The following is a 10,000-nucleotide window of genomic DNA, read 5'->3' as shown; positions in this document are numbered from 1 at the left end:
GAAGACAACCTAAAGGCATCACCCGAGGGACATGGAGGAATGCACCAGTGGAGTTCGCTGCACAGGCAGGGATCCGTCCAACTCGCACAAACCGAACACAACTCACGCGCCACGACGTACACTGTGCACCAGCCCCCCAAAACGAATCACACCCCGAAGGACTAAGAAGCCCGACGAACGCGCGAAAACATTTAGAGAGGCCGAGCAAGCACCGGTTAGCGCGAATGCAAATAACAAACTCAACAGGCAACTTTCGAGGGACATACTTCTCGCAACAAGCTTCCACAAGGAAAGCACAGGCAACTCGTTCGCACGCCAAAGCCAACCAAATGGCAATTTAACCGAGGGACATGCATTTCGCAAGGCAACTTGTAGAATTACCCGAGGGACATGGCATGCTTGCCAAGGCCGTGGCTTGGCATGCTTGCCAAGGCCGTGGCAAGCCATGCTGCTGGACAAGGCCGTGGCATGACATGCTGATGGCCGAGGCCGTGGCAAGGCATGCTGATGGCCGAGGCCGTGGCAAGGCATGCTGATGGCCGAGGCCGTGGCAAGGCATGCTGATGGCCGAGGCCGTGGCAAGGCATGCTGATGGCCGAGGCCGTGGCGTGGCATGCCATGCTGCTGGACGAGGCCGTGGCAAGGCATGCTGCTGGCCAAGGCGTTGGCATGGCATGCTGCTGACCAAGGCTTGGGCTTGCCATGCTGCCGGCCAAGGCCGCGGCATGGCATGCTGCCGGCCAAGGCCGGGGCAGGGCATGCTGCTGGCCAAGGCTTTGGCATGCCATGTTGCTGGCCAAGGCCGTGGCATGGCATGCTGCTGGCCAAGGCCGGGGCATGGCAAGCTGCTGGCCAAGGTCGTGGCATGGCACGCTGCTGGCCAAGGCCGGGGCATGGCAAGCTGCTGGCCATGGCCGTGGCATGACAAGCTTGCCAAGGCCGGGGCATGGCGTGCTGCTGGCCAAGGCTTTGGCATGCCATGTTGCTGGCCAAGGCTGTGGCATGGCATGCTGCTGGCCAAGGCCGTGGCATGACATGCTGGCGAAGGCCGGGGCATGGAATGCTGCTGGCCAAGGCCGTGGCATGGCATGCTGCTGGCCAAGGCCGTGGCATGACATGCTTGCCAAGGCCAGGGCATGGCATGCTGCTGGCCAAGGCTTTGGCATGCCATGTTGCTGGCCAAGGCTGTGGCATGGCATGCTGGCCTAGTCCAACGTGCCACCGCCACCACCGCGGGCCGCCACTAGACGCATCCCGTGCTTGGCTATGTAGTTTCGATGCCACAAGCCAATGCCACAAGCCAAGCGATGGCATGTGCCAAGCGCCCGCCTAGGCATAGGCGTGGCCTGTGGCCTGGCCATGCTGGCCAGCCTTAAGGGAGGTGCCCCCCCCTTATAATAGCCTGTTAAGCCCTTTTCAATCTGGCAGGAGGAAACATCAACCATGTTTGAGGAGTCATAATGGGGTTTTTTTAAAAAGTAATGGTTTTTTGCCAAAACTTTCAACATGAAAGTTGTATGAAATAATTTAATACACCATAAAAAAAATTACAAAAAAATATTTGGCCACCGGAATATTTTATTTTAATTTATTTCAATTTTAATACTTAAAAAATAATAAAAATTACTAAAAATACTCAAAAACTTCTAGAAAAATTCCAACAATTATAAGATGAGGCACTAGTAATTATAGTAATTTTTTCAATTATTTTTTTATTTTTTATTTATTTTATTATAATTTTTATGAGTAAATAAATAATTAAAAAGCCCAACGAACGTGCAAAAACTCTTAGAGAAACCGAGCAAGCATCGGATAGCTCGAATGCAACAGGCAACTTCTGAGGGACATACTTTTCCCAACAAGCTTCCACTGGGGAAAGCACTAGCAACGTGTTCGCAAGTCAAAGGCAACCAAACGGCTATTACCCGAGGGACATGCATTTCGCAGGGCAACATATACGTAAGTCAAAGCCAAACCAAATGGCAATTACACGAGGGACAGGATTGCTTGCCAAGGGCGTGGCATGCTATGTTCTAGCCCAAGGCCAAGGCACGCCACGCTGCGGGACAAGGCCGTGGCAAGACATGCGGCTGGGCTTGGCCTTGGCATGGCATGCCGCTGGCCTTGGCTGGGCAGCGTTGGCCTTGGCATGGAATGTTGCTGGCTTCGGATGGGCTGCCTTGGCCTTGGCCTTGGCCTTGGCATGGCATGCTGCTGGCCTTGGCCTTGGCATGGCATGCTGCTGGCTTTGGCTGGGCTGCCTTCCCCGGGCCATGCCATGCTGCTGGCCTTGGCCTTGGCATGGCATGCTGCTGGCTTTGGCTGGGCTGCCTTGGCCGTGGCATGGCATGGCATGCTGCTGGCCTTGGCCTTGGCATGGCATGCTGCTGGCTTTGGCTGGCCTGCCTTCGCCGTGGCATGGCATGCTGCTGGCCTTGGCCTTGGCATGGCATGCTGCTGGCTTTGGCTGGGCTGCCTTGGCCGTGGCATGGCATGCAGCTGCCTTGGCCTTGGCATGGCATGCTGCTGGCTTTGGCTGGGCTGCCTTGGCCTTGGCATGGCATGCTGCTGGCCTTGGCTTGGCATGGCATGCTGCTGGCTTTGGCTGGGCTGCCTTGGCCGTGGCATGGCATGCTGCTGGCCTTGGCCTTGGCATGGCATGCTGCTGGCTTTGGCTGGCCTGCCTTGGCCTTGGCATGGCATGCTGCTGGCCTTGGCTTGGCATGGCATGCTGCTGGCTTTGGCTGGCCTGCCTTGGCCGTGGCATGGCATGCTGCTGGCCTTGGCCTTGGCATGGCATGCTGCTGGCTTTGGCCGGCCTGCCTTGGCCGTGGCATGGCATGCTGCTGGCGTTGGCCTTGGCATGGCATGCTGCTGGCTTTGGCTGTACTCCCTTGGCCGTGGCATGCCATGCTGCTGGCCTTGGCCGTGGCGTGGCATGCTGCTGGCTTTGGCTGGGCTGCCTTGGCCGTGGCATGGCATGCTGCTGGCCTTGGCCTTGGCATGGCATACTGCTGGCTTTGGCTGGGCTGCCTTGGCCGTGGCATGGCATGCTGCTGGCCTTGGCCTTGGCTTGGCATGCTGCTGGCTTTGGCTGGGCTGCCTTGGCCGTGGCATGGCATGCTGCTGGCCTTGGCCTTGGCATGGCATGCTGCTGGCTTTGGCTGGGCTGCCTTGGCCTTGGCATGGCATGCTGCTGGCCTTGGCTTGGCATGGCGTGCTGCTGGCTTTGGCTGGCCTGCATTGGCCGTGGCATGGCATGCTGCTGGCCTTGGCCTTGGCATGGCATGCTGCTGGCTTTGGCTGGGCTGCCTTGGCCTTGGCACGGCATGCTGCTGGCCTTGGCTTGGCATGGCATGCTGCTGGCTTTGGCTGGCCTGCCTTGGCCGTGGCATGGCATGCTGCTGGCCTTGGCCTTGGCATGGCATGCTGCTGGCTTTGGCTGGCCTGCCTTGGCCGTGGCATGGCATGCTGCTGGCCTTGGCCTTGGCATGGCATGCTCCTGGCTTTGGCTGGGCTGCCTTGGCCGTGGCATGGCATGCTGCTGGCCTTGGCCTTGGCATGGCATGCTGCTGGCTTTGGCTGGGCTGCCTTGGCCGTGGCATGGCATACTGCTGGCCTTGGCCTTGGCATGGCATGCTGATGGCTTTGGCTGGGCTGCCTTGGCCGTGGCATGGCATGCTGCTGGCCTTGGCCTTGGCATGGCATGCTGCTGGCTTTGGCTGGGCTGCCTTGGCCGTGGCATGCCATGCTGCTGGCCTTGGCCTTGGCATGGCATGCTGTTGGCTTTGGCTGGGCTGCCTTGGCCTTGGCATGGCATGCTGCTGGCCTTGGCTTGGGATGGCATGCTGCTGGCTTTGGCTGGGCTGCCTTGGCCGTGGCATGCCATGCTGCTGGCTTTGGCTGGCCTGCCTTGGCCGTGGCATGGCAGGCTGCTGGCCTTGGCCTTGGCATGGCATGCTGCTGGCTTTGGCAGGCCTGCCTTGGCCGTGGCATGGCATGCTGCTGGCCTTGGCCTTGGCATGGCATGCTGCTGGCTTTGGCTGGGCTGCCTTGGCCGTGGCATGGCATGCTGCTGGCCTTGGCCTTGGCATGGCATGGTGCTGGCTTTGGCTGGGCTGCCTTGGCCGTGGCATGGCATGCTGCTGGCTTTGGCTGGCCTGCCTTGGCCGTGGCATGGCTTGCTGCTGGCCTTGGCCTTGTGTCACAGGCCGACTCCTTTAGAGGCGCAGCGGATCAATTTTTGCCTATGTGGCGCTCAAACTCCACCAAGTTTAAGCCCGCCATTGCTCGTTGACAAATCGAGTGTTGATGATCTCACCCGTTTGAACATTAGGTCCCAATGCTGTGTCAAGCAAAACAACTTCACAAGAAGCTCCGTCTTCACCCGGATGCCACAAGTAGGCCTGATGCCTCAAGTGCCCCAAGCACGGCATAAGTCGCTTCATAGCGCCAAGCTTACTTCAAGCAAGGTGCTCGCCCAACTTAGGTTTATGTCATCAAGGCGCCTAGCCACACAACAATGTGCTCGCGAAGGTCCTCAACTTAGCTGACAAGCCAACGTTGCCGGTTGGGTATTTAACAGCGTCTCGAAGTGTCGCAGGGTCTAGCATGCCTCAATAGATGCATATTGGATGGCCACTTGGTCATGCGAAGCCCACAAGCCACCGAGGGCCAATCTCATGCCCACGGCGTAGTCCTCGTGCCAACACGCGTGCTAGATTCCGCCTAAGGCCATTGCGCACCTTAGCGTTGCACCAACGCGTAGCGTGAGTAAGGCGATGTCCCAATCCGTAGCTTGCTCGTAGCATAAAGTAGTCCCTCAATGGACGTAGTCGTTGGATAGCTTGATGCCTTCATTCGATAGCCCACATATGCGGTGTCGCCTTCCAACCGCTTAGCTTAAGCCACGGGATCCCCTCGTGCAAGGTCGAACCCAAACCAAGCACTAGAGTTGGCACACGAGGCCTCTAGTGGTGCCTCGATAGCCCATTCGGTCCAAAACGAGTCCCAAAGATACCATGTTGCGTGGCATAATGGAAACAACATAGTGGACCTCTCACTCGGGAGAGACGCGCAGTGCCTACATCTTCGCACCGTCCACGGGGCTCCCAAACCCACATGGAGACTCTAGACACCCCTCTGGATGCCTACAGCCCGCCCTTGAGTTGCCCCAAGGTTGCTCACTTCAAGTCCAGTTTGGACGGGGAGGTTGGTAGGCAGCACACCATACCCCCTTATAGTAGCTTGTTAAGCCCTTCTTCATCTGGCAGGAGGAAACATCATACATGTCTGAGGAGTCATAATGACTTATATGGGCTATGGCTTTGTCTTGTGTTGGCTATTGGTGGCATACATGCCTTGGGCTACTTGGGGCCAATGTTAGGCCACGTTGCGGCACTTCCAATGGCCACTCTTGAGCACTCAAATGGCTACACTACCGCGAGCGAAACGTCACGGAGTTGGCCTTGCAAGGCAACCCGTGACACTCTCCTCCACTTCAACCATCAACGTCCTCGTTGATGTAGCACAAAGCTGATGCTGCAGTGCGTGTACCGGCTCCTCTGATCAGTCCAACACCTCTGTGTTGACGGCCTACCTTCAACGTCTAACTCTCTTTAGCCAAGCTCCCCTCATTGTTCTCTACTCAAACCCAGCTGAACTGCACTCCACTTGTTGCACCCTCTGCTGGTTGCACCCTCTGCTGGTGACTTCACTCAAATGGCCTCTGCCAAAGCTCCTCTGAGCGTCTCTAAACTCTGCTCTTTGCCAATACTCTTGAAATGCCAAACCCTCTTCTCAAATGGCCTCTGCCAATGCTCCTCTGAGCAAACTCCTCTGCAAACTCAAGCTCCTCTAAGCTAACTCATGCTCCTCTGAGCTGACTCCACTAGACGATGTTCCTCTAAACTCAAGCTCCTCTGAGCTAACTCAAAATGGCCTCTTTGCCAATGCTCCTCCGAGCAATGCTCCTCTTGAGCCCTCTTCTCGAATGGCCTCTCTTCCAATGCTCCTCCGAGCAAACTCAAACTCTTCTGAGCTGACTCGCAGTGGGTCGTCGCATCGCGACTTCCTCCTCCACTCGAGTTGTCGACGCCCTCGTCGACTTAATGCAAATCTTCAGTTGCTCCTCAAAATTATGCAACAATGCCCTCTGGCAAGCTCAAAGCCCCCTGGCTGATATCTTCAATAAACTGAAGCATCTCTGTACTGTGCCCTCTGGCAAAATGAAAGCCCTCTGGCTGCTGCTCATTAGCAAGCTCATGTCTCTGAAGCCTTCTGGCTGATGCCCTCTGGCAAACTCGATCTCTGAAGCCCTCTTGGCTGTTGCCCTCTGGCAAACTCAAACTTCGAAGCCCGCTTGGCTGTTGCTCTCTAGCAAACTCAAACTCTGAAGCACTCTAGCTGAAGCCCTCTGGCAAGTTGTAGCCTCCTGGCTAATGCATTCTGTGCAAACTCAAATTTTCTCATGCTCTCTAGCAAAATGAAGCCCTCTGGCTGAACTCAAACTCATGCCCTCTGGCTGTTGCTCTCTAGCAAAATGAAGCCCTCTGGCTGAACTCAAACTCGTGCCCTCTGGCAATGGGTAACCCTCTGGCTGGATATTTACTTAACCCAAAACTTCAATGCTCTTATAGAAGTGTAGCCCTCTGGCTGAAATGAAGCCCACTGGCTTTGCTCAACTTGTGCCTTCTGGCAAAGTGTAGCCTACCGGCTGAATCTCATGCTCGTGCCCTCTGGCAAGCCCTCTGGCTCTACTTATGTCTTCTGGCTAGAATTTAACTCATGCTGCCCAGTGCCTCGGCCACTGCCTTCACCCGAGTCAGCTATCTCCTCAAGCTCAATGATTTCGCCTTTCGAAGGCTCACCGCTCCTACCACCCACAAAAACTAGCCATCTCAGCAAAGCTGCTCAAAACGGTGCGCTGATCCTGGCACCAAACTCATGTCCTGACTTTACAATCCCGCTACATGGTTGTCCTCCAACAACGATGATTTCATCCATCACCCCGCTCTATAGCAAGCATGTACACTCGGTGCCTCTGCACACGGGAGTCAAGATCTCAAATTTTATCTTGAATTTTTTTCCGAACAAACCCTCTATGAGTCAACAACCATGCTCTGAAGATGCAAAACCACTGACAAGCACAAGTTGCAGATGCCACCCCAAACGGTCGAAACATAGGCCCCCTGAAGCAAACCAGTGATAATGCCATAGCACGTGCATGGCTGCCAACGAAAATCCGTCTCTAAGGCTCAATAACTGAAGATCACATGCCCACAATCTGATACAAGCATTCCACAAGTCCAAACTGCGGTAGAAATCCCCATGTAGCCAACAAAGTAACACAATCATGCCAACCCTGCTGGTTAGGAAGCAACCCGTCCACATATGTAGCTTACTCGCGCCACAGTGTGCCCACAGTGTAGAAATGCTCACCAAGTCCACAAAGTGAGAGGGAGACACCAAGTTAGCAAGGAAACACTAGATGCCACAATGTTGCTCAATTCGCACCCTCGAGAACGGTTGCTGCATTCAAGGCATCACCGAAGAATACCACCATAAGCACGGATACCCCAAGACATCACCAATCAGCTCCCATAGTTCAAACCTGACTAGAAAACCAACGGCGGTCTTGTTTAGAGTCTAGGATGTCAAGCACGTCCCCCAGGATGAGTTTCATGCATACTCCTTCAAACAGCTGCATCGGGGTTCACGGAAGAATGATATCACAAAGTAGCTGCATGTCCGCTCTAGATCGAACTCACCCCAAATGAGTGATCTAGCTCTGATACCAACTGTCACAGGCCGACTCCTTTAGAGGCGCAGCGGATCAATTTTTGCCTGTGTGGCGCTCAAACTCCACCAAGTTTAAGCCCGCCATTGCTCGTTGACAAATCGAGTGTTGATGATCTCACCCGTTTGAACATTAGGTCCCAATGCTGTGTCAAGCAAAACAACTTCACAAGAAGCTCCGTCTTCACCCGGATGCCACAAGTAGGCCTGATGCCTCAAGTGCCCCAAGCACGGCATAAGTCGCTTCATAGCGCCAAGCTTACTTCAAGCAAGGTGCTCGCCCAACTTAGGTTTATGTCATCAAGGCGCCTAGCCACACAACAATGTGCTCGCGAAGGTCCTCAACTTAGCTGACAAGCCAACGTTGCCGGTTGGGTATTTAACAGCGTCTCGAAGTGTCGCAGGGTCTAGCATGCCTCAATAGATGCATATTGGATGGCCACTTGGTCATGCGAAGCCCACAAGCCACCGAGGGCCAATCTCATGCCCACGGCGTAGTCCTCGTGCCAACACGCGTGCTAGATTCCGCCTAAGGCCATTGCGCACCTTAGCGTTGCACCAACGCGTAGCGTGAGTAAGGCGATGTCCCAATCCGTAGCTTGCTCGTAGCATAAAGTAGTCCCTCAATGGACGTAGTCGTTGCATAGCTTGATGCCTTCATTCGATAGCCCACATATGCGGTGTCGCCTTCCAACCGCTTAGCTTAAGCCACGGGATCCCCTCGTGCAAGGTCGAACCCAAACCAAGCACTAGAGTTGGCACACGAGGCCTCTAGTGGTGCCTCGATAGCCCATTCGGTCCAAAACGAGTCCCAAAGATACCATGTTGCGTGGCATAATGGAAACAACATAGTGAACCTCTCACTCGGGAGAGACGCGCAGTGCCTACATCTTCGCACCGTCCACGGGGCTCCCAAACCCACATGGAGACTCTAGACACCCCTCTGGATGCCTACAGCCCGCCCTTGAGTTGCCCCAAGGTTGCTCACTTCAAGTCCAGTTTGGACGGGGAGGTTGGTAGGCAGCACACCATACCCCCTTATAGTAGCTTGTTAAGCCCTTCTTCATCTGGCAGGAGGAAACATCATACATGTCTGAGGAGTCATAATGACTTATATGGGCTATGGCTTTGTCTTGTGTTGGCTATTGGTGGCATACATGCCTTGGGCTACTTGGGGCCAATGTTAGGCCACGTTGCGGCACTTCCAATGGCCACTCTTGAGCACTCAAATGGCTACACTACCGCGAGCGAAACGTCACGGAGTTGGCCTTGCAAGGCAACCCGTGACACCTTGGCATGGCATGCTGCTGGCTTTGGCTGGGCTGCCTTGGCCGTGGCATGGCATGCTGCTGGCCTTGGCCTTGGCATGGCATGCTGCTGGCTTTGGCTGGGCTGCCTTGGCCTTGGCATGGCATGCTGCTGGCCTTGGCTTGGCATGGCATGCTGCTGGCTTTGGCTGGCCTGCCTTGGCCGTGGCATGGCAAGCTGCTGGCCTTGGCCTTGGCATGGCATGCTGCTGGCCTTGGCCTTGGCATGGCATGCTGCTGGCCTTGGCCTTGGCATGGCATGCTGCTGGCTTTGGATGGGCTGCCTTGGCCGTGGCATGGCATGTTGCTGGCCATGGCCTTGGCATGGCATGCTGCCGGCTTTGGCTGGGCTGCCTTGGCCGTGGCATGGCATGCTGCTGGCCTTGGCCTTGGCATGGCATGCTGCTGGCTTTGGCTGGGCTGCCTTGGCCTTGGCATGGCATGCTGCTGGCCTTGGCTTGGCATGGCATGCTGCTGGCTTTGCCTGGCCTGCCCTGGCCGTGGCATGGCATGCTGCTGGCCTTGGCCTTGGCATGGCATGCTGCTGGCTTTGGCTGGGCTGCCTTGGCCGTGGCATGGCATGCTGCTGGCCTTGGCCTTGGCATGGCATGCTGCTGGCTTTGGCTGGGCTGCCTTGGCCGTGGCATGGCATGCTGCTGGCCTTGGCCTTGGCATGGCATGCTGCTGGCTTTGGCTGGGCTGCCTTGGCAAGACATGGCATGGCATGTTTGGCAACGCCGTGGCAAGACATGCGGGCCGTGGCATGGCATGGCATGCGGGCCGAGGCCGTGGCATGGCATGTTGGGCAACGCCGTGGCAAGGCATGCGGGCCGAGGCCGTGGCATGGCATGCGGGCCGAGGCCATGGCATGTCATGCGGGCCGAGGCCGTGGCATG

This window comes from Camellia sinensis, chromosome 14 (assembly GCF_055761805.1).
Source record: "Camellia sinensis isolate YWXY chromosome 14, ASM5576180v1, whole genome shotgun sequence".
In the NCBI taxonomy this organism is placed as follows: Eukaryota; Viridiplantae; Streptophyta; class Magnoliopsida; order Ericales; family Theaceae; genus Camellia; species Camellia sinensis.
Note: the sequence above shows the minus strand (reverse complement) of the source record.